Source organism: Pleurodeles waltl, chromosome 3_1, assembly GCF_031143425.1.
Source record: "Pleurodeles waltl isolate 20211129_DDA chromosome 3_1, aPleWal1.hap1.20221129, whole genome shotgun sequence".
Taxonomy (NCBI): domain Eukaryota; kingdom Metazoa; phylum Chordata; class Amphibia; order Caudata; family Salamandridae; genus Pleurodeles; species Pleurodeles waltl.
Genome location: NC_090440.1, coordinates 1656966071 through 1656989712, shown reverse-complemented (window position 1 = coordinate 1656989712; position 23642 = coordinate 1656966071). Strand labels below are relative to the sequence as shown.

Genomic DNA, 23642 nt, shown 5'->3' with positions numbered 1-23642 from the left:
CAATAAGAAGAGATCGAGAAAACCCCAGATATTTTTGGACTCCAAGACATCATGACACCAAAACACCATGTCTGAACCACTGCAGAAGCTTCAAGAGGCCTTGGTTGCAGAGGTAGAGTTTTTTTCCATTGAGGATTCAGACTCTGAGGTCGACACATGCCTTGAGATGCAAGATCTTCCTCTGACTCAACCACCTGCGAGGTCCAGCTCTCATTCTCAGCCTAAAAAGCCCTCTACTACAGAAGTAAAGGCTGTTGGGCCACCACTGCTGTTTGGCCATAGCTGGCATTGAAAAACAAACTCGGAAGCCCCTCCACTGAGCTCGGCTTCGAGAAGCAAGCCTAAGCCTACCACTTTGGTACCGAGCCGAACACCACCAGCCTCTGCACCGTCTGCTTCAAGAGCACCTCAGCACTAAAGAGACTACTACGTCTATGGAATCTATCCTCCACAAAATGAAGCAGGATCTAAATTACAAACAATATCAAGCTTCATATTCAACTTCAAATGGGACGTGTGTTGGTTAAGCCTGTCATTTCCACACCTTCTAAGAGGCAGCTAACTTTTGAGGAGGCCGTTGACATTCCCATGCCTCCTGCGAAGCACAAAAGAGTGGATAGAGACTCGGCTGACATACACAGTCCTCTGCCTTCCTCTCTACCACCACTCACACCACCACCACTATCTCGCCCTCACCTAGGGCCAGATGTATCAAAGGGTTTTACCCATTCTGTGTCAATGGGCAAATGCTTTGGTACATATGGCCCTTAGTCATTCTCATGGTGACCCTCTTAATATCACACCCCAGGGTTCCCCTCTCTCTTTCCAGGACATTCATGACACAGGGGATGATACTGGGCTTTCCCCCCAGATAATGACCCATGGTCCGAGTATGATGTCGACCTCTAGACTGACACTGATCCTGATATCTACCTAGCTCGATCATCTCATCCCCACCAGTTGACACTACTTCCTTTCAGGAACTCATTGGGAGATCATCTACTTACACCAGGTGCCCCTAGACAAAGAGCCAGTTGAGGATGATTTTTTTGTTTGAAGCCCTCACTACATCCCATAAAGCCACACAATACCTTCCCAAGCTTAAAGGCATGATGAGGCATGCAGAGGATATTTTCAAGATCCTGCCAGGGCTCACATAATCACTCCGCTTGTGGGAAAAAAGTCTAAAAGTTCCCCTTCAGTCCCAATTTTTATTAGAGGTCAGATCCCTGCAGATTCCTTGTTGGTCTCTAAGGCAAAAAAGAGAGTCAATTCTCAAGCAGCTGCTGAGGTTCTGCCTCCTGCCAAGGAGAGCAAGCAGCTGATTGACATCTCTGGCAAGCGTGTTGCTGCTCAAGTGGCGCATCGCTAATACACAAGGTCTACTTGCTTTATATGACTGTGGCCACTGGGACAAAATGGAGGAACTTCTCCAATATCTCCCAGAGGAGCACAGGAAAAGAGGACAAGAAATAGTTAGTGAAGGCCAGCTCATTTCTAACAACTCCATTTGCTGTGCCGCATGGGGCATCAATACCAGTGTCCTCTTATGCCGGCATGCGTGGCTACGCATTTCTGGTTTTAAACCAGAAGTACAACATACAATCCTTAATGTACCTTTTAATAAGGAACACCTCTCAGGCTCACAGGTCGATGAGCACTTGAGAAAAAGAAAAAGATAAGGTGGGCAAGTCTATGGGAGCCCTCCAAACCCCTGCCTTACGTGGGGCTTTTCGTAGGCCATCATATTAAACAGCCTCCAAATCCTCAGCCACAGACACTTCTTTATCTTATCAGAAACCTCACTCATCCTCCCATAGAGGATTTTACAAAGGTTCCTACTGGAGAAATAATTACATAGATTGGGGGAAAACCCCCTCTCCTAGAGGCTCTTCCAATACCTCCAAGCAGTAACTTTCTTCACCTTCCCTCTGACTATCTAACACCTGTCGGAGGACGTCTTCAGCTTTTTTTCCATCACTGACAAAATATCACAGTAGATCAACGGGTGTTGGATATTATCCAACATGGTTGCTGTTTGGAGCATATCATTCTGCTCGAACAGGAGGTGCAGGCCCTACTAGCCAAAGGAGCAATAGAACCAATTATTGCGCAACATCAGGGAACAGGAGTATACTCCCTGCATTTTCTTATCCCCCAAAATGACTTCTCCTTAAGGCCTATTTTAGATATCAGGCCTTTAAATCACTACATCCTTTCAGAAAATGTTCACACTGTTACTCATCAGGATGTGATCCCACTGCATCAACAAGGCGACTTTCTCTCAGAACTAGATCTGAAGGACGCCTACTTTCACATTCCTGTAGACCCAGCACATCGTAAGTACCTCAGATTTTTTGATTTCAGGACATTACCAGTTCAAAGTACTTCCCTTCGGGGTCACATCTGCCCCAAGAGTCTTCACAAAATGCCTGGCAGTTGTTGCAGCTCACTTGCGCATACAAAATATCCACGTCTTCCCATATCTGGACTACCAGCTCATCAAAGCCAGGACCCTCACACAATGTATGGACCACATTTAAGTCACCATCGACTTGCTTCATCATTTAGGTTGCACTATCAATTTCCAAAAGTCACACCTGAATCCTCTTCAGATCCAACCCTATCTAAGGGCTATTCTGAATACACAACTAGGACTAGCCTACCCCAATGATACAAAACTTTCAGACACAACTCTTCCATTTCCGCCCCAGACACCAAGCTACAGTAAAATGTGTCATGAGGGTTCTGGGCATAGATGGCCTCTTGCATTGCCATCGTGCCACATTCCCGTCTGCACATGCACCCGTTGCAGGAATGTCTAGCACCAATGGCCTCAGGCACAGGGTCGCCTAGAAGATCTAGTGTTGGTAGACTGCCGCACCCATCGCTCTTTGTAGTGGTGTAACAAAACCAATCTCTTGAAGGGGCGACCTTTCCTAGACCCTGGACGCCTCTCAGACAGGGTGGGACGCTCACCTTCAGGATTTCACAGTCCAGGGTCTCTGGGAACCCACACATCATACTATGCATATAAGTTACCTAGAGCTTCTAGTTCTTCACCTAACACTCAAAGCGTTTGTAGTTCACGTTATCAACAGGGTAGCCCTCATATGCACAGACAACATGGAAACCACATATTATGTGCAGAAACAAGGGGGGGACACTCTCTGGAACTCTCTCGTCTTTTGCAGCCAATTTGGCACTGAGCCATTCGTCACAACATTTGCCTGCTAGTGGAACACCTCCCAGGGACACACAACAACTTTGCTGACATCCTCAGCTGGATGCTGCAACAAGTCCATGAATGGAAACTCCACCCTCTAGGCCCGCTTCCCTACTTCCAAAAGTGGGGGGTTACAGACATAGACCTATTGGCAACAAAAGAAACCGCAAAATGCCCACACTTCTCCTCCAGGTTCCAACACCCTCAGTCCAAGGGCAATGCTATATGGATGAACTGGTCGGGACATTTGCCTATGTTTTTCTACCTCTCCCTCGCTTTTCTGTTTCTGGTTCAGAAGCTCCGGCAAACATCGCTCACATTGATACTGGTAGGCCCGACAGCCATGATTCACTACTCTGTTAGAGCTGTCAGTCGTTCCTCATGAGAAACGTCCTGTCAGCCTGGACCATCTAAGAACCATGGTCAAATCAGGCACCCAGATCCCAAGGAATTGAACCTTGCGATATGGTTCCTAAAGTCAGAGTTTGGATACCTTAAAATACTTCAAGAATACATGAATATTCTTAAAGAGCCATGTAATTCTACTACTAGAGCATGTTATGCAGCAACATGGAAACACTTGATCAGCTTCTGTATAGCCAAACAATGGACCCCTTCAAAGTATCAGTGCAGGGTATTCTTTTATATCTTCTTCGTTTGCAGAAAGCAAACTTAGCATACACTAAGGTAGCTATAGCTGTTTACCTTCAAAACAGGCAGCACTCTTCCCTTTTCAAAATCTCAGTTATTAAAGCTTTTGTGGAAGGACTTAAAAGAGTGATTCCACTAAGTGTACCCTCCAATACCTTCTTGGATCCTTAATATTGTACTCCCTAATCTCATGGGCCCACTATTTCAACCTCTACATCCTTGTCCTTTACAGTTTCTGTCTTGGAAAGTGGCATTCTTAGTTGCAATCACTTTCCTTAGATGTGTAAGTGAGCTCCAGGCCTTAACCTTGGAAGAACCTTTTTTCCAAATACACAAGGATAAAGTAGTTCTTCGCACCAATCCAACATTTGTACCAAAAGTGATACTTCAGTTTCATGTCAGTCAAACTATTCAGTTGCCAGTCTTTTTTTCGCACCCTGATTCTGTTGCTGAATGAACCCTCCTCACTTTAGATGTCAAGAGTTCTCATGTCCTACACTGATAAAACTAAAACATTTAGGAAAACTAAACAACTTTTTGTTGCTTTTCCTCCTCCTATTACTAAATCCAGTATAGCAAGATGGATTGTTAAATGTATCCAAACGTGTTATGCTAAAGCCAAAAGGCAACTATCTGTTCTTCCTATCGCACACTCCACTTGTAAAAAAGGAGTGTAGAAAAGTGCCATCTTTCTAGCATAATAACCCCAACTTTTTGCGTGATGTGAGTGTGTTTAGACTGTAGTTCACTGGGATCCTGCTAATCAGGACCCCAGTGTCTCTGCTCTCGTCTTCAAATTTTGTTGGTGGTAAACGTTTTACACCCACAATTGGCATAGTGGTGCACCTCTGTAAGTCCCTAGTATATGGAACTTAGGTACCCCTGGCATTGGTACACCAGGGGTCCCAAATGGGCTGCACATGTATTGTGCCACCCATGGGGCCCCATGCAAACTGTGTCTGCAGGTCTGCCACTGCAGCCTGCGTGAAATGGTGCATGCACCCTTTCACCATAGATATTAGGCTTGCCAATCCTGGTCACTGCACTTAGACACTGTAAGCCACCCCTCTAGTAGGCCCTTCAGACCAAGGGCAGGGTGCATGTCCCTAAGTGTGAGGGTACCCCTGCAGACCCCAGGCCCATTTCTTGGACTCTATAAGTGCAGAGAAGCCATTTTAAGGTATCTAGTCGAGACTGGTCAACTACATAATGGCTTTTCCGAACCTAGGCATGTTTGGTGTTAAACATGTTGGAATCATGCACCTGCACTGATTCCAGTGTAAGTTGTATGATACCATGTACTCCTGGGGTTCCTAGAGGATCCTCCAATTCTGCCTTTGCAGCCTTACGGCACCTAGCTGCCAGCCCATGCTATTGCTGACCCCAAACACTGTTTTTCCCTCTTGCTGGTGAGCCCAGCTCATACCGGAGAGGCAGAACAACGGATTTCCTGCAAGGTAGTGATGTCACCACCTCCCCCTCTGTATTAGGTGTCTATGAGCTGGGGTGGGGTAGCCTCTGAGTGCCACCAGCCTGCTTTGAAGAGCACATTTGGTGCCCTCCTTGCATAATCCGGTTTGCACCAGTTCAGAAACCCCTGGTTCACACTCTGGTGCAAAACTGCACAAAGGACAGGGAAGCGACCACCCCCCTGTCCAGCTCCTCCCCTTGGGGAGTGCACAGAGCTCTGCCAGGTGGACACTTGTTTCTGCCTTCTTAGAAATAAGATGTGCAGATGCCCATGGGAGCATCTGACTGGTTAGGCCAGGTAGATGATGTGCCTGACCCCCTCTGATAGATGGGTCACTTCAGAGAGTGACCAATGCCCTTTTAGGGCTCACCGGAGGGTGGGTCCTGAGATTCGTTGATTAGGACTCTCCAAGGAAATCTCTGCAAGACATCTTCTGCTTCTGGTAGGATAACACCCATTGCAACGTTGTTTTTCCGGATCCTGCAAGAATTCTGCAACATTCAAGTCTGTGCATCCTCCAGGGTCACAAGGACTCTGTTTGCACCTGGAAGCACGAAGGAATCCCCCTTGGAGTGAAGAAATCACTCCCCTGCATCCGCATGACTGGCTGGTGGGGTCTACTGTTCTACGAACATCTAAAGGCTCTGCTTCACAGGTGTTGTCTGTGATTTCCTCTCGGTCTTGCTTGTGTTCTGCCCAGCTTGGGAGACTGTGGGCCCCTGCACCTTCCACTGGACTGGAACCCCTTTGCACTGTGACTGTTGCACTTGCCAAGGCTTTTTGACTCTTCCTCCAGGAGATCTTCAGGTGTCAGGAATCACTGGCCTCCAACAGTTTGCAACTCAATGATCAGCCCCTGTCCTGCAACAGGGCTGATGTGGGACTTCTGTTTGGTTGTGCTAGTGAGGCCTCCTTGTGACTCCCTGGGTCCATTGTCTGCGGGTAATTTGTAGGGGCTCCAATGACTTCTTCTGGCCTTCCTGCGTGCTGAGGGCCAGCCCTGACTCCCCTTTAAGGGTAGAGTTTTCTCGACCTTGCTGGTCCCAATACTCTGCAAATAATTCTTCAGCTCCTGCCAGCACCTGGCAGTGCTTGTTGGTGACCTGGCTGGTCACTGATCCTCCTGCAACCTGGTGACCGTCGAGGGACAGCTCGTAGGTTACTCCTGGGATCTTCTGCAGCTCCTGGACCCTGCAGCTGGACTTCTTCCTACACCAACGAGCAGGAACTTCACCCCTAGGAGGGTGGGCATTGCCACCCGCACCACCTGGGCACCTATAAGGGTGCTGGACTCTGTCGCTTTCCTTTCCAGGTCCTCCACATCTGGAATCCATCCCTGGGGTCCGCCGGCCTGGTCCACAGGTTATGACAGCAGCTGGACAATTGGAGGCTTTAACTGTATTCAGAGAGTCCCTTCGCCTCTCTGCATCCGGGTCTGCTGGTATAGGTACTCCTGTCTTCTTGGTATCCTTGGGTAGGGGCACTCTCCAACCTTCCTCTTGTCTGTTGATTTCTTTGGGGTCCACTGGGGAGGATCCTGAATCACATGAACTCCAACCAGTACTGCCTATCTTAGCCTACGGGCAACTGGGTGGGTAACTACCTTGCACCAGGTCGCTGGGGACGCTTACCGTACTTACCTCTGATGTTTTCATCTTCCCAGCCCTCAACTAATTACCACACTTACCTTGGATGGGTTCATTGTTTCATATTCCACTTTCTTAGTATATGAGTTGCCCCATCCCCTCCACCTATAGGGATCTGTATATTTTATGCTATTTCTGTTGGTTATTTTTGTGTGTATATTGTGTGTAGATATATCCAAAGGGAGATATACGAATGCTAGTCTAGTAGTAGTGCTGTAATAAAGTATCCTTTATGTTCGATGGCATATGTTGCTGCAGATACACGTTTGGCACAGTCCGCTGCCTGGTGTTGGGCTCGGAGTATTACAAGTTGTTTTTCTTCGAAGAAGTCTTTTTTGGTCACGGGACCGAAGGACTCCTCCCTCTTCGGCTCCATTGCGCATGGGCGTCGACTCCATCTTAGATTGTTTTTTTCCGCTGTCGGGTTCGGACGTATTCCTTTTCGCTCCGTGTTTCGGTTCGGAAAGTTAGTCAGAATCTCGGAAGAAAGCGTCGGTATTGTTCCGTTCGGTATCGGGATAGTTAGGTACATCGACACCGATCATCGGAAGACTTTGGGGTAGCTTCGATTCCCCCATCGGGGCCTGGTCGGCCCGACCGCGTGCGACATCGAAGCCGATGGAACGGACCCCGTTTCGTTTCTGCCCAAAATGTCACAGTAAGTATCCTTATACAGATCAGCACTTGGTCTGTAACTTGTGCTTGTCCCCCGAGCACAAGGAGGATACCTGTGAGGCCTGTCGAGCCTTCCGGTCCAGAAAAACACTCCGGGACCGAAGAGCCAGGCGTCTACAAATGGCGTCCACGCCGACAAAACAACGTTTCGACGACGAAGAGGAAACATTCTCGGTTCCGGACTCAGAATCCGGAGACTCCGACGTCGAACAACAGCAACAAACAGTGAGTAAGACGTCGAAAATTAAAACCATCGAGAAGACAAAAGCCCAGGGGACGCCACTGCCAACAGGCCATGGCTCGACCCATAAAACAGGCGACCCGTCGAAGGTGCCGAAAAAGGGCACGCCCATAGCGAAGACACCCGACTCCGGTCGAGGGACCGCCATGGAGCAACCTCGGAGCCGAGATAGCGGCTCCGAGAGGCAAAAACAAGATACCGGCACCGAAAAACATCGGCACCGAGACACACTGCCGAAAGCCACAAAAATTCTGTTGGTGCCGAAGCCGAAAAAAGATTCTCTCTCGGCGCCGAAAATTTCCACACCTTCATCCTACACAGAGGAACAAGGAATAAGTGGCCAGATGCACAGATTTGGACAAGAGCTCCAAAGTGTAGAATCAGACTACACACAAAAGAGACTGTACATCCAGCAAGACACAGGGAAGATATCAACCCTTCCCCCAATAATGAGGAAAAGAAGGATCGGACTTCTCAAGGATGACGCACAACCACAAGCCAAAGTGGTTAAAAAAGTCACGCCTCCGCCCTCTCCACCACAACAGGCATCGCCGGCACAAACACCGCCACAAATGCACTCACCAGCGCAAACTACCATAAGTCAAGATAATCAGGATCAAGACGCTTGGGACCTATACGACACCCCAGTGCCGGACAATGATCCCGATTCATACCCCACAAAGCCGTCACCGCCAGAGGACAGTACCTCATACTCGCAACTGGTGGCTAGGGCTGCAGAATTCCACAATGTCCAACTGCACTCCGATCCTATAGAGGATGATTTTTTATTTAACACCCTCTCGGCTACACATAGCCAATATCAATGTCTCCCAATGCTACCAGGGATGTTCCGGCACGCAAAACAAATTTTTGAAGAGCCCGTAAAATCAAGAGCCATCACCCCAAGGGTGGATAAGAAATACAAACCACCACTCACCGACCCAGTGTTTATTACTTCGCAGTTACCACCTGACTCCGTAGTAGTAGGGGCAGCTCGCAAGAGAGCAAATTCCCATACATCTGGCGACGCCCCACCTCCGGACAAAGAAAGCAGAAAATTTGATACGGCAGGAAAAAGAGTAGCATCACAGGCAGCCAACCAGTGGCGCATCGCAAATTCTCAAGCGCTGCTGGCCAGATATGACCGCTCACACTGGGATGAGATGCAACTTCTCGTAGACCATCTTCCCCAGGAATACCAAAAAAGGGCGCAGCAAATAGTTGAAGAGGGACAAACGATCTCAAACAATCAAATCCGCTCTTCACTGGACGCAGCCGATACTGCAGCGAGAACAGTCAACACTGCTGTCACCATAAGGAGACACGCTTGGCTCCGCACTTCAGGCTTCAAACCTGAAATCCAGCAGGCTGTCCTTAATATGCCCTTCAACGAGAAACAACTTTTTGGCCCTGAAGTGGACACAGCCATTGAAAAACTTAAAAAGGACACAGACACGGCCAAAGCCATGGGCGCACTCTACTCCCCGCAGAGCAGAGGCTCTTTTAGAAAAACTCCATTTAGAGGGGGGTTTCGTGGCCAACCCACAGACACCACCAGCCAACAAACAAGAACCACACCATATCAGGGTTCATTCCAAAGGGGAGGTTTCAGGGGATATAGAGGGGGTCAATTCCCAAGGAGTAGGGGAAGATTCCAGACTCCAAAAACACCTCCACCTAAACAGTGACTTTCAAGTCACACAACCCCTTCACTCAACACCAGTGGGGGGAAGACTAAGCCAATTCTACCAATCTTGGCAGCAGATTACAACAGACAATTGGGTATTAGCAATAATCCAACATGGCTATTGCATAGAATTCCACAAATTCCCACCAAACATCCCTCCAAAAACACGCAAAATGTCACCACAACATTTAGAACTTTTAGGACTAGAAGTTCAAGCACTACTGCAAAAGGATGCAATAGAGTTAGTACCAGTACAACAAAAAAACACAGGAGTTTACTCCCTGTACTTTCTAATTCCAAAAAAAGACAAAACATTAAGACCAATATTAGATCTCAGGACACTAAATACCTACATCATATCGGACCACTTTCACATGGTCACACTACAAGACATCATTCCACTGCTCAAACAGCAAGATTACATGACCACATTAGACCTAAAAGATGCGTACTTTCATATACCGATACACCCTTCTCACAGAAAGTACCTAAGGTTCGTATTCAAAGGAATACATTACCAATTCAAAGTGTTGCCATTCGGAATAACAACTGCACCAAGAGTGTTCACAAAATGTCTAGCAGTAGTAGCAGCACATATCAGGAGACAACAGATACATGTGTTTCCTTACCTGGACGATTGGCTAATCAAGACCAACACAGTAAAAAAGTGCACAAACGACACCACATATGTCATACAAACCCTTCACAAACTGGGGTTCTCCATCAACTATACAAAATCACACCTCGAACCGTGTCAGACACAACAATATCTAGGAGCAACCATCAACACATCAAAGGGAATTGCCACTCCAAGTCCACAAAGAGTGCAGGCATTCCACAAGGTAATAAGTGCTATGTTTCCAAACCAAAAGATACAAGCAAAATTTGTGCTAAAACTTCTAGGCATGATGTCATCATGCATAGCCATTGTCCCAAACGCAAGACTACACATGCGACCCTTACAACAGTGCCTAGCATCACAATGGTCACAGGCACAGGGTCAACTTCAAGATCTGGTGTTGGTAGACCGCCAAACATACCTCTCGCTTCTATGGTGGAACAGCAACAATTTAAACAAAGGGCGGACATTTCAGGACCCAGTGCCTCAATACGTTATAACAACAGATGCTTCCATGACAGGGTGGGGAGCACACCTCAATCACCACAGCATTCAAGGACAATGGGATGTACACCAAACAAAATTTCATATCAATTACCTAGAACTGTTAGCAGTATTTCTAGCGTTAAAAGCCTTTCAACCCATAATAACACACATATACATTCTTGTCAAAACAGACAACATGACAACAATGTATTATTTAAACAAACAAGGAGGAACACACTCAACACAATTGTGCCTCCTAACACAAAAAATATGGCAGTGGGCGATTCACAACAACATTCGCCTAATAGCACAATTTATTCCAGGGATCCAAAACCAACTAGCAGACAACCTTTTGCGAGACCACCAACAAGTCCACGAATGGGAAATTCACCCCCAAGTTCTGAACAAGTACTTTCAAATTTGGGGAACACCCCAGATAGATTTGTTCGCAACAAAAGAAAACTCAAAATGCCAAAACTTCGCATCCAGGTACCCACACCGCGAATCACAAGGCAATGCTCTATGGATGAGTTGGTCAGGGATATTTGCATACGCTTTTCCCCCTCTCCCTCTCCTTCCATATCTAGTAAACAAGTTGAGTCAAAACCAACTCAAACTCATACTGATAGCACCCACATGGGCAAGACAACCTTGGTATACAACTCTACTAGACCTTTCACTAGTACCGCATGTCAAACTACCCAACAGACCAGATCTGTTAACACAACACAAACAACAGATCAGGCATCCAAACCCAGCATCATTGAATCTGGCAATTTGGCTCCTGAAATCCTAGAATTCGGACACTTAGACCTCACACAAGAATGCATGGAGGTCATAAAACAAGCTAGAAAAGCTTCCACTAGACACTGCTATGCATCTAAGTGGAAAAGATTTGTTTGCTACTGCCATACCAATCAAATCCAACCATTGCATGCCTCTACAAAGGACATAGTGGGATACTTACTACATTTGCAAAAAGCGAATCTCGCTTTTTCATCTATAAAAATACACCTCGCAGCAATATCTGCTTACCTACAAACTACTCATTCATCGTCTCTATTTAGAATACCAGTTATTAAAGCATTCATGGAAGGGCTAAAAAGAATTATACCACCAAGAACACCACCAGTTCCTTCATGGAACCTTAACATCGTCTTAACAAGACTCATGGGTCCACCTTTCGAACCCATGCATTCCTGTGAAATGCAATATCTAACCTGGAAAGTCGCATTTCTCATTGCAATCACATCCCTCAGAAGAGTAAGTGAAATACAGGCATTTACCATACAAGAACCATTTATTCAAATACACAAAAATAAAATAGTTCTAAGAACAAATCCAAAATTTCTTCCAAAAGTAATCTCACCATTCCATTTAAATCAAACAGTAGAATTGCCAGTGTTCTTCCCACAACCAGATTCCGTGGCTGAAAGGGCACTACATACATTAGACATCAAAAGAGCACTAATGTACTACATTGACAGAACAAAGCTAATCAGGAAAACAAAACAACTGTTCATAGCTTTTCAAAAACCACACATAGGAAATCCAATCTCTAAACAAGGCATTGCTAGATGGATAGTCAGATGTATTCAAACATGCTATCTTAAAGCCAAAAGAGAATTGCCTATTACACCAAAGGCACACTCAACCAGAAAGAAAGGTGCTACAATGGCCTTTCTAGGAAACATTCCTATGAGCGAAATATGTAAGGCTGCAACCTGGTCTACGCCTCATACATTTACTAAACACTACTGTGTAGACGTACTAAATGCACAACAAGCTACAGTGGGCCAAGCTGTACTAAGAATATTATTCCAAACTACTTCAACTCCTACAGGCTAAACCACCGCTTTTAGGGGAGGTAACTGCTTTATAGTCTATGCCAAACATGTGTATCTGCAGCAACATATGCCATCGAACTGAAAATGTCACTTACCCAGTGTACATCTGTTCGTGGCATTAGTCGCTGCAGATTCACATGTGCCCTCCCGCCTCCCCGGGAAGCCTGTAGCCGTTTAGAAGTAGATCTTAAATCTTAAACATTTGTACATTTGTAAATAATTATTATAAACTTTTTATGTACATACATATTCACTCCATTGCATGGGCACTATTTATAGCAAACAACTCCATCCTCACCCTCTGCGGGGAAAACAATCTAAGATGGAGTCGACGCCCATGCGCAATGGAGCCGAAGAGGGAGGAGTCCTTCGGTCCCGTGACCAAAAAATACTTCTTCGAAGAAAAACAACTTGTAATACTCCGAGCCCAACACCAAGCAGCGGACTGTGCCAAACATGTGAATCTGCAGCGACTAATGCCACGAACAGATGTACACTGGGTAAGTGACATTTTCATTTTGCACCACTTATGTAGTTCTTTCTTGAGAGTGAGTTACTGCCTGACTACTGTGGTATTGCAAGTGCTTTTCATTCCTCCTAGATAAACTTCAGCTGCTCGCCTGAGCTACCCCTATAGAGGTTTTGCTATCTGGACACCTATTCACTCTCACTAAGGGTTGTCTGGATCCAGTATAGGGTGCCACACCATAGGTGTACCCCATAAACTGAGCTAGCCTCCTACAAGGAGCGCCTGTGGCCTTTTTAGGTAACATTCCTATAGCTCACATATGTAAGGCAGCTACATGGTCAACACCACACACCTTCACTAAACATTCTTGTGTGAATATTTTAGCACACCAGCAAGACAATGTAGGTCAGGCAGTGCTATGTACATTATTCCAGACCACTGCAACTTCCACAGGTTAGCCACCCTTTGGAGAGGCACTGCTTTACAGTCTGTGCAGAGCATGTGTATCTACAGCCACACATGCCATCAGATGGAAAATGTTACTTACCTAGTAAGCATCTGATTGTGGCATGTAGTGCTGTAGATTCACATGTGCAGATCCTCCTTCCGGGATACTTGTAGCTGATGCAGTTTTCTCTATACACTCATGCATGGTCATCTTATCTTTCTCCTTTTTACACTAACTCCATTCTCACCCACCTGCGGGAAAGCAATTAAACAATGGAGTTGAATACCCATGGGCATTACCAGCCAGATGAGGAGTTGCTATACCTCATGACTCGAAAGACTTATGCAGCCTTCCGGACCCAATACTAGATGGCTAAAGTATGCAGAGCATGTGAATCTACAGCACTACATTGCTTACTGGGTAAGTAATATTTTCTTTCTCTTTTTGCATGACCAGTGATCCTGGAAGACAACCAGAAAAAGTGGTAGAATAATAGGGTTTTTGCAAGAAAATAGCTCACTTGAGCAGAATATCTCATCTCATGGAAGACCCATAAATGTGCTTAGTTCTTCCGTTTTAGAGATGTCTACGGATATTGGAGCCTCTAGCACCAAGCAAATAATTTCCTGTAGATAAATTGGCCATAATATTAGGATATTCATTTAGTCTAAACATGGTATTAAGTGAAAGTGAAGTCAACATGAATCTGAGCATCTTGCACAGCTAAGCTATCTAGAACGTCCTGATAATAGCTCTTCTGTTTACTTCCACTCACCAGGCTTCTGATAATTATATTCAAATTGTTCCCTATTTGCTTCATGATTTCCGTTCAGCTTCCCTGTCTGAATCATCAGTGTTAGCTAACAGGAAGAAGCAGCCTTTCTATCATCTGTTAATTGCCATCAATATTGACTTCCTTCCTAATTCCTTTTCACATAGTTTCATCCATTTTTACGTGCCTGCAGGCACCCCTTGAATGATTAGCGTATCCATCAGAACCTCCATCATGTATGCTAGATTTTCCTCCTTGATCTTCCACACTGTTTTTAAAACCTTTTCAGATGTAGCTTTCTGTTTGAAGACAGACTGACTCTGCTTTGCAGCTGACAATCACATGGTAATTAAAATAATCATGATCATTTAATTAGGAAGTGGAGCATTGGTCATAAACTACAGTCAACTGAGCATTCATGGAGCATGTGTTTTTTAAAACGTTGGGAACCCTCATTCTCAGATTCTTGACACATCAAAGAGTCCAGAGCAATTATAGATGATTTGCAGTCAATTTGTTTATATTTTAAGCAAACGTGTAACCTCTTGAAGATTTCTACCAGTGGCATCCCTCCTTAGTAGCTATGGGAACTGTAATCAGAAGGAAGTACTTTGTTTTAACTTTTTAATCCATCCAGATATATTTATAACAAATGTGTCTCATTTGTCTGCCTGATATGAATACAGGTAATATTTTGGACAACTTAAATGGTAGAGTAGATAATTCAGCTTCTTCAAACCCAAACACAAGTATAAAACCTCTGAGTCTCCTTCACTTTCATTATTTAGCCAGCATGTATTGCTGCGTCACACTTTGCAATACAGTGTCCTGATATAATGACACCTTATTAAAAATACATCTTTAGTGACACTTTGAGCTGAAAACCAAATACTCATGTCTCTTTACTTTGACTACAGTTCAAAAATTGTTAGTAACACCCTTCCATCCCACATCTAGTACAGCCTAATCAAAAAAGTATGTGGCCAAGGTTTTGCCACTTACCATTAGCAAATAAGAAAGATTCACTTATCTGTTTGTAAGAGGAAGTGCTTTGGCATTTCTCATACCTTGGAAGGTAGGACATTCAGGTAATGGCTTGCAGGTCCTACCTGGCAGCTAAAGGAGCCTATAGAAACTCTGATTTATTTTTTTCTCTGTGAAGCATTGTGGCGATGTATCTCTTGCTCATTTTATTAAATTTGGTTGTTAAACTTTTGAGGCCAGACTTCTTATTGGGTATTACTGTGGTCATAGAAAGTCGCAGCTCTCTAGCTGTTCATGCTATCAGGCACTTGGGAACTACTAATCCTTAGTAGACCACATTGTTCCTTCTTATAGTCAGTTTGAATTTCCATGTCAATCAATATATTTGTATTTCGTTCTTTGTTCTGTCCTTTATCCCTCAGCACTGATTGGATTGCATACCTTGGATATAAGGCCTTTTTATTAAGCTCTACTTTAAGAGGGCTAATGAAAGTGGGTCCTCTAATAGGTTGCTTTTCTCCCAGGGTCACCCTTGTCTTTGGAAGTGGACCCTCAATGCATAAGTTGCTCATTTGATGTTCTACAATTAACAGTGCTTTTAGGGTGCTGTTCTCCCTCCTTTCCAGTGCCAAGTAGTGAAAGCAAAGGCTTTATGTGTAGCTTTTCTATGTCCGTACTCATGTAAGACTTCTCTAAGAGAGCACCATGTACTCTGCTGTATGAGCTCTGTGTGCATTACACCATGGATACCACGTCACAAGTGAAGGATTATTTCATAATACTAATTCATTTGTTTTTACGTGCGCTTCATACCCCGGTATTTTGAAACCTGTTTGTAATATAAATGTCCAAATTAATCACACTCCATTCACGAACATTGGAAGTTGATTCAAGTTCCATTAATTCTATAGATGTTTTTAAGGTTGCCAGCTCCCTTGCAGGTTATTGCTTTTCAGTTTCTCTCCAAGAGTCTGGAGGGAGTGAGGATGGGGTGTACCACAATATTGCTCACAATTGTGAGTGTTGTAATAGTGTCGTTTAGGCTCCCATCATTCTAATGAGACTACTGGATTTGAGCAGCAGACTCACCTGCGGTGTGGGGGACTGAGTCTTACCCACCACAAGTGACACCTGTCTGCCTTATCCGGGTTTTGTTCCGGCTAACTACCAGTGCCTCATCTCTGCCCAAGAGCAGGGATGATTGTGTAGCCGAGCGCATGACACAATTGACTCTTCAGGGAAATTGTGGTCACTCAGATCGCATCTGTTTCTCTCAGTTACATTAGTCTCTCATATACAAGGACAATCAGAGGCAGTGTATGTTTCAATAAGGTTTTTTATGAAGCAACTGCATCTTAGATAATAAAGCTTGTACTGCAATAACCAGGACTATAAAGCATGACAGCATTAGAATTGTGACAAGGAGAGTGAAGCATAAAAATAACACTACCATGTTGTCACTAGAATCATTAAAGTAATTCTTACCTAGGCTATATTAGAGCACAGCATGTTAAGCACTAGTTCTGCCCTTCAGGTTCCCCTGGGAAGACATCATCCCTCATACCTGAGCAAGCGGCCTGTAGCCTACAGAAGCAGCTGTAGCGAAGCGTTCAGCAATCAGCATCTAGTTGTGGTCATCTGGCTGGAATCTCCCTCCAACGTGTATGGGACAGAGAAGTGTTTTTATAATAAAACAGCTGATGAGCTGAAAAAATTTCCCTATATAAGGAATGTTTCTATGAATACCAGAGACAAAGCGTTGCCACGTTTACTTGCAACCTATCTTACTGCAGCCTTGAGAAAAGCACAGAGTTAAAGAAATGTCTTGTTTGAGAACGCAGTACTGGCCTAGGCAAAGAACAGCTAGATAGAGGGAAATAAAACATGACCACAAATGTGGCTATTGCTAAAATAATAAACAAAGCTGAATAAAATATATCTAGGTTAAAGTGCACAGTGGCAGGCCTAGTGTGCTAAAATAACGTGCATGGAGTTATAACTAAAATGGCTACACAACACCCTCCCCTTGCTGGTTCAAAGGTGATTCAAAGCCTATTTATAAAAGCTATTAAAATCGAACCTAAATGTCACATAATGACAAGTTAAAAAGTCACTTGAGCATGTGTAAAAGAACAATTAAAAAATATTAACTTGTGGCATAAAAAGGTTGAATTTCAAGAGTCAGAGTCATTTTGGAAGTTGCCAATTGAATCCGGGATAATTGAAGACAGGAAATCTTCCACTTCGGCAGGTGGTAAAGTAATAAACTCATCATCAAGAACCAAGGAGCATTCGTGTTCCAAAGCCTGAGAGTCAGCGAAGGGAGCAGCATTCCGTGGTGTGCCCAATAATGAATTCAGAGCTGCATCCTCCATGAAGGGCAACTCATAAGCAGCTTCCCGTAGCAAACGCACCCTCAATGCTCATGTCTGGTAATGAACCCACAGCGAGAGCATGAACAGATTAGTGTCCAATGAAAGCATGTGCTGCGTAGACGGACAAACTTTCAGTGCATGTTCGAACGAGCACCAGAGGCACCGAAACACGGGCTGCACACAATGCAAAACCGGTCTGAATGACAGAGACCAGTCACACTCCAGTTGCTCCAGGAGTGTTACTCCGAAGTGCTGCATCATGCATTCGCGACACAGCTGCGCTGGTGGGAGCGCTTTCATTCCTCCTTATTGCAGCGGGACAGCCATTGTGCAGAAAAAGTAGCAATAGCAAAATGCCGCCTACTATAGCCAAAGTTATCGGAAATCCCCCGAAAATACGGGATAGTATTGAGTGGATGGCTGATGGTATTGAACTAAAATATAGATGAGAAGGTGTGAACAAAACCAGAATCAACAGCCTTAAAAAAAAAGTCCTATTCCAGTAGTACTGGACGCATTAAAAAGTCGTCCCACAAGCTTACCAAAGTGTTTTGGAAGGTTAGTACTTAAAAGGGACTGTATCTCTGCTGACGACCTTGCCACCTGAAGTGCGTAGGTCTCGCATGCAGATGTTAGCACCACATGTTTTTGGAACAGTAAAGCCTTTAGTCTGCTCAACTTGTCAAAGTTTACATCAGGAGTAGCAATATGGGACCAAATTTCAGCTACTTCCCTCTGTCTTATAGGAGGAAAAAGTACGTTCTAGCAGCATGTAACAATCTTAGAGACCGAAACAACATAAACTATTCCGGCTCGCATCCCACAACAGTTTTCACTATTGAGGAGAACATAGCTGCCATTTGAGAGCACCTGAAATGCAGGTCTAATCAAGGGGACTGGAACTCCCTTTAGATAACAAGCCAAGTTTGCTGCTGAAGCGTTACACTCCCCGTGCAAGGACAGCTGTTTACAAACCATCGAATGGCTGATGGAAGTCTTGCATTCACTACTGCTAAGAAAGACCTCTTTCATGCCACTGAGACATTTGTACGAGAAGGGCAGCTCCCACACCTAATGAATGTAACTATCAAACAGCCTTTCATATGTGCCTACTGGAATGTGTTTTAAGCAGGACTTGAATTGTAGTGTTGAAATAGGCAGATTAAGTGTCCCCGTGCATTAACCACTCAGCAGATGGTATTTCAGTCACAGTAAAAGACAACTTTTCGATATTCAACATGACATAAGTCGGTTCCTTCTTAGCCATTAGTTGTTGTCGCGTTAAATTAAACGTAGAAAATATGTCCCTTGTGCTAACGTGTAGCCAGGGAACGCGACCTGCCTTCAATGTTTGAAGTGTCCAACCCAACTGCATAATGGACCTTAGTTGACTCTGTCCATGGTGTAACGAAGACATATCACTTTGTATTATGTCTATTGCAGAAGAGACAATGTTGTATAAAGTGTATATTTGGTCAGACTGGGTATTAATCCCATTATCTACAACAGCTAATGCTTTCTGCAAGTTTTCCTGATCTATTCGCCTTAACGGGGCAGCAGCTTCTTGTTGGGAAAGCTTCCAAATTTCATTATATACTACATATAAGAAGCGCTTTCTGCGTTGTTTTCTGGGACCTAACAGGAAGTTCTATAAGTCAGTGTTATTAGACAGGAGACTGAGGTGTTCTCTAACAGCATCTAGTGAGGGACTCTTTAACCATTGCTGGCATAGTTTCCCTACACTGTATGTTTATTACAATACCCACATGTTCGGATGACACATAGCGAGGGTCTGGCCTACATGCTCTAAAATCCCCCGTGGAGTTTATAAAACGTTTATGACACCCACTGGTATCTATTGGCCACAGTAAGCACCCACCTGGACATGACAGTGAAGCATTAAACGTGCCATTCCTGTGAAGGCAGCACTGGCAGAAGAATTGTCATCACGGAACTGTTGTAATTCCTGCAAGACAGTGACACGTTCATTTATGTCAAAAGGTGTTTCTGCCGCCTCCACGTCAGGACCATCAAGATCTGGAGCATACATTTGAGTTTCGAACAGGCACTCGTATGAAGTACAGCCCCCAGGGACCTTCTACGTAGATTAAGTGCTCTTCGGACTCCATACAGGTGATTAAGCCAACTATGACCCTTACCTAAGACGCTGGCTGTTAAGGACTGCTTTAAATCATGGTTTTGTCGCTCTACAACACTGTTTCCCTTGGGATGAAATGGAGATAAGTAATGGAGTTGGACCCCTAACAAAGCCATGGCGTCCCTGAATGCCCTTAAGGCGAAAGCAGGTCCCTGGTCCGAGTGGAAAGCTGCAACTACATATGTACCGATAAAGACTCACAAATCTTTCATAACAGCCTGAGCGTCAGCCGAGCGTTGTGGCCACACCCATAGAAATCTGGAGCAAGAGTCAACAGCGACTAAAATATATTTGTATGCACTGTCCGGTGTTAGGGGACCACAATGGTCCAAGTACACACATTGTAATGGTTTGTTGGAAATTAGGAGGGGTGTCTGCTTTGGGCGATTGACGGTAGAACCCTTAATTTGTTGGCAGATGTCACAACAAAGGACATATTGCTTGGCTTGTTTGTATAGACCTGGCCACCAATAACGTGCTTGCAACAATACTACTGTAGTCGCCACACCAGCATAGGCAGATGCTACCCCCTCATGCGCTGCTTTAATCAACTCTGATCTCATGTCTTTGTTGGGAATTACTCAAACCCCCACAGCTGGTATCTCTACTTCGGCATCAAGGCAGCCGCCCATTTGGTAGGAATATTTAGCCTGGAATGTTTTTGGATAGGGCATGCCTTCAGCCGTGGCTTTCACGGCATCCCATATGTCATCGTCCGGTTTCGGCCAGAACGGGTTACAACAGCAACAGCAGCTGTAGCTACTGCTGATTTGGTGGCTTCATCAGCCAGTGTATTTCCACCACCGTATATTCCAAAGCGCTGGTGTCCAAGTGTATGTACAACATGGACGTTTGGTGGCGTTTCCTTCGGATCCGCTACTTTCCCCTATAGAAGTCTGTGTTTGATGGTGTTGCCTTTAAAATATCTGAACCCATTCTGGTGACAGTAATGCAGGTATTCATTGACTGGACACAGTAGTACGAATCACAAACAATTAGTGTTAACTGTGCAGGATCCGTATGTTCTAGTGCCATCAGAGCCTTTAACTCTGCTAATTGTGCTGTGTAACCCCCTAGGGTTTGCGTGAATGTATGTTGGGGACAAAATGTATTATCCTCCATGTAGCCACTTACGACTGCGCAAGCAGGGGAGAATTTACAAATTGTGCCAATTGCAGGTTGTGCTAAGCCATCGGTGTACATAACTCTTTGATATTGATCATAAGGCAGTGTATTTGCTGGAACTTGGTATTCTAGTACATATTGAAAAAATTCTTGAGTTTGTAATTTTGGGTAAAAAATGTAGTCAACATCAGTGTCTGTCAAAGACGTTGCCCATTAAATCCAAGGTGAATGTAATGCTTTAGCATTAGGACTGCGGGCTTTGGTAACAGCCCCAGGTGATGGAATTGGAGATACAACAATAATGCGTTTGCCCTGGGCTTTCTTTAATGACAGCCATCTGAACACCAGTGATAATTTTCTAAGTGGGAGCAAAGCGTTGTTCTGCTGCTGAATACAAATGTGATTTGTATGCAATCAGGACTGTCTCACCCTCATTGGAAGTTACATAGATGAAACCAATGGCACCCGCAATTACTCTGATGACCAGATGTTTTTTGTTATCCCTTGTGTGTAAGTGTTGTGCTGCAAGCATGTCTGTTTGCAAAGCTCTGCGAATGCGTGTGTGTTCGACTGTCCAAAATTTACTTGAAAAGTCGTGACGTATTAAATCATATAAAGGTTTTATGCGCGATGCATAATCTGTAATGTAAGTTCTGCAAACATTTTGAAAACCTAATAGGGATTGGAGTTTTTTAATTGTATTTGGAGGTTGTAACTGTTCGCATTTTTCCAAGAATTGTGGTGCTAGGCTCTTTCCTTCACTCAGTAGCTCATTTCCCAAAAACAGGACGCTAAGGAAGGCTATTTTTGTTTTATTGAAATTGAATTTGTACTCAAACTCAGCAAATCCCACAACAATGAGGCTACTCGTCTTAAATGATGCAGTAATTCATCATTGTGAGATAAATATCTTCTACATAGGACAATGTTCCAGGGTCAATGTTGTACAATATTGAATTCACATGAGCTGCGAACAGTCCTGGACTGTTCTTGTACCCCTGGGGTAAACTACAGAATGTTTTCTGGGAGCCTAGTGCACTGAAACTCGTTAAGTCTCTACGCTCAGGCGCTATATTGTGGCAGAAAAAAACATTGGAAACGTCCAGTGTTTTGTATTTTTTACGCACTATGTTGTTCATGAGGGCTGTGCTATGTGAGTTTTGTATAACATATGTGCGTGTATTACTGTTTAAGTGTCTGTAGTCTAAGACTGTTATGTACGAATGGTCCGATTTAGCTACTGGGAATAAGGGATTATTCATTGGTGAGACACAGGGTTCGATTACGCCGTGGTACTCTAGTTGTGTGAGGATTTCTCTCACGGGTTCTTTAGCATCGTGTTTTATTGGATATTGGGTATGTGGTTGGGGTTGATTTTTAATAGGTATTACATGATAGTGGGAAACTTTATCCCACCCTACGTGGTTGGGGTATAACGCTGGTAACTGCGCCAATGCCCAATCAATGGCGTAGGATTCTGTGAGCACCTCGGGAACAAGGGGCGAGAAAGAAGGTTTGATAACATCTTCCCCTTATGGGCAAGTACAGACAAATTCAGGTGGCCAATCCCTTTCGGCCAGTAGAATATCATATATGTTTACGACACGGTCCCAAAAGAGTGCGTCGATTGAGCGCTCAGTCTCCTTCTAACTGTAACGTTACTTTGTACACCCTATCAGGCGTGGAGACATGCATGTCTGCAGTTTCTACTTGTAGGAAGTCATCAGTTACTTTCACCTCCTGATGCTCTACAGGATTCTGGTGAACTATTGTGACCTCTGCCGCGCTGTCTAATTGCGCTAATGCCCACTTCTTGTTGTTCAATAGAGCCCTCTTCTTGAATGGCATGTCGGACTGCAACTGCTGCACTTTTTTCCTTTTGAATTGGGGTTTTTGTTAGGGAAGTTTCTCTTCTTTATTAACAAAAACTTCTGTTGAGCGGTGTGATTCCTGTCTCGTTTCACATACTCAGTTATTCTCTTTGACCGCGCAACTCTCTCACTGAGTTTTTCCAGTGAGTCCTGAAAGGAACGAGATTGGCGTGTATCAGTATATTGATATCTGTCAGGCGTTTTTATATTATCTCTATTTTTGAGATTAGATCTGTTCTGTAGGGTCTCCGTATGCAGAGATTCTCCCCTTTCTTTTTTAGGTGTCTGTTGTTTTTTATCCCAGCGTTTCTGTTTTTTTTTTATAACTCTATCTTATTGAGGGATATACTTTGTGCTAAAAAAAAAAGGTTGTGTGTGCCAGGACAATTTTTCATATTTTATACCAGCCATTTTATACATTATTAAGTGATCTTTATGGTTGGTAAGAGGCCGGTGGTATCTCATAGTGAACTGTTGTCACCCAAACCGTCAGTCCATGAGTTGTCAGACATGTTAAGGGTATTTAGTAAATTTAGGGAAATTTGTGAATGGACTCAGGTTCCAGCTATGATCAACTGTTCTGATATTCTGGTGACATCTAATCAGAATTGCTTAATCAGTCTGAACAGAAGGCTGTTTCAGCAGTTCTAGATGCCGTTAGTCAACACAACGGACTCTGTGGTTGAACACTTCTGACTGAGTCAGGGTAGCCCATTCACAACCACAAAAAGAAAGTTGTGCCTCACCAGCTTGTTTATGCGTTTGGGTGGAGCGTGCTACCTGAATCTAGCAATTTTCCTATGTTTCAAGAAGTACCATACAATTTTTTTAGTTTGCCGATCAGCAGATTAAACAGTGGTTTTCCCCTACACCACTCCTTGGGTGAGCCAA

General features: G+C 44.4%; 1 protein-coding gene across 2 annotated transcripts in view; it reads left to right on the top strand.

Moving 5' to 3' along the window:
• Positions 1-23642, top strand: part of ATF2 (activating transcription factor 2) — a 379503-nt gene that overhangs the window by 134108 nt on the left and 221753 nt on the right. The window lies entirely within an intron of this gene.